Below are 2,071 nucleotides of genomic sequence, written 5' to 3'. Positions count from 1 at the left end.
CTTTTCTTTTCTTTTCTTTTCTTTTCTTTTCTTTTCTTTTCTTTTCTTTTCTTTTCTTTTCTTTTCTTTTCTTTTCTTTTCTTTTCTTTTCTTTTTTTCTTTTCTTTTCTTTTCTTTTCTTTTCTTTTCTTTTCTTTTCTTCTTACTGCTGGCTTAGTTCCAGCAAAGGAAAACTGGTACCTGACTTCAGTGCCACAAAAAATGAAGCCTAGTTTATCTCATAAGAAAATCTACCACTATATTTACTTATTAATGGGACTTAGGAACCTCAACACCTTTGAGTGAGGGTAGGTGAACACCTCTGGTACATGTAGATGAGTACTAATGCCCAGAACAGCCCAAGGGATGCCACAATATAAGATTGCCTTGCAAGGAATGACATATACTCCTACTCTTCACAGGGTTCTTATGTCTGAAAGAAAGTTGAGCCCCTACTAGTGTTTTCTTTCTGTAACAGCTTCTTGCTGATACTTAGTTTTTTATCTTGGTGCTGTCTTGGCGCTTTCTTCACATTTCGGTGAGATACCAGACTCTAGGGGAACCTGGTGATCAAATAGTTTTTATGCACATAGTGCTACGGCAAACAAAGAGGCAAACTGTGGATGGCACAGGAATGAAAATAAAAATCAAACCTAGAATGAAGGAAGTAAGTCTGAACAAATCAAAAAGGGAAATATGAGTCCACAAGGAGATATTTGACCATACGAATAACACTGAATGTGGTAAAATCATCTGATTCTGAGATGAACAGGAATGTCTTCAGCTGTGATCGCTTTTTAGCACTTAAAAATAGGAGTTGAAATTGCACTCTCTCAGATAGGAAGAAAGTGTTCATAAAGCATTTTTGGCTCTTTGGCCCAAACTGATCAGAATTATGYATTTTTTTTCTCCCTTGGATATGATTTGTGGTGCTACTACAATGAAAATTGCACAGTCTCAAAACAAATTTGCACTATTTGGGGAAATCAGGATACCATTTGACTTAATTTCTACTAAAAAACTAGGTAGTATTAAAAAGTATTCATCAGAGTATTGGGCAGGAAAGCCTACAAACATGGTATCAAAAATGATATCCAGGATTTGCTTCAATGCTAAGCTTCATCATTTGCTGTGAAAGCAGAGGGTTATTTAAAATGCATTGGGAAGAAAGCCCAGCTTGGAAGAGATGCGACAGCAGCTCTGCATGCAAAGGAGGATGCAATATGTTAAAAAAGCAGGATGTTTTTGCAACCAGAATCAGTCATACAAATTCTCCCCTTTTATCCAGCATTGCAGTGCTCGTGCGGGGCTGGTGCTGCCCCAGGAGCAGGGAGAGTGCCCTTTCCTCGGCTCATCTGCCAGACGTAGGCAAAGTAAAGGCATCAACAGGACTGAATTGGAAGTACTGCAAAACTAGCAGTTGTTTGCAATGATGCTGCAAGTTTTATCCAAGGTAACCCAGCAAAGTGCCACCAGCACCGAGCCATCCTCCTTCCCAGGCATGGCTCCGCACAGGGCCAGCTCAGCATGGAGCAGGATCATGGCATGGGGCCACTAGAAGTTCCAGCAGACACTTCCTCCTGCCTAAGAGAGACCATTTCCCCTGGATTTTAAGAATATTTGATAGTCATGAGGTACTTCCACATAAACTATGTGAATGTTTGCACCACTCTTCTAGCTGCAAATCAGAGGACCAGGTTTTTCTCTTGTGTCTCTGTGTCTCTCGTTTCCCTGGGCCTCCTCTAAAACTTACCTTGTAGCAGTTAAGTTTTTGTAATCACAATGGATTTTTGATTGGCAATATATTCCAATGTTTAATAGGCTTCTTAATAAATCTGGATGATGTATATATTTATGTAATTACTTATGTCTGTGATGTGAACATGCTATTTCATTAAATACCTGATTTTTTTGGTTTCCTGTTCTACTGTATGTTATGTARTAAATCAATTTGTTATCTGGGTTTAGATATATTTTTACATACAAATAAATTTATTTAAATTRCATTTATGTTTAGATGTTGTGYGGAATGCAGTGACTAAACAATTGAGGTTAATCAGCTTGGTCTCAGCTGAATCCTACTCCTATGAAA

The 2,071-nt window shown here is 38.3% G+C and overlaps 1 long non-coding RNA gene across 1 annotated transcript in view; it reads left to right on the top strand.

Moving 5' to 3' along the window:
* Positions 1-1,512, top strand: part of LOC112942593 — a 27,841-nt gene extending 26,329 nt beyond the window's left edge. The window contains exon 3 of the long non-coding RNA XR_003248412.1: positions 1,268-1,512. This is a non-coding gene — a long non-coding RNA (uncharacterized LOC112942593). The remainder of the gene's footprint in view (positions 1-1,267) is intronic.
* Positions 1,513-2,071: the final 559 nt, after the last annotated feature.

This window comes from Nothoprocta perdicaria, unplaced genomic scaffold (assembly GCF_003342845.1).
Source record: "Nothoprocta perdicaria isolate Ctin4 unplaced genomic scaffold, notPer1 scaffold_13, whole genome shotgun sequence".
Lineage (NCBI taxonomy): Eukaryota > Metazoa > Chordata > Aves > Tinamiformes > Tinamidae > Nothoprocta > Nothoprocta perdicaria.
Note: the sequence above shows the minus strand (reverse complement) of the source record. Positions and strands in the feature narration are given on the sequence as shown.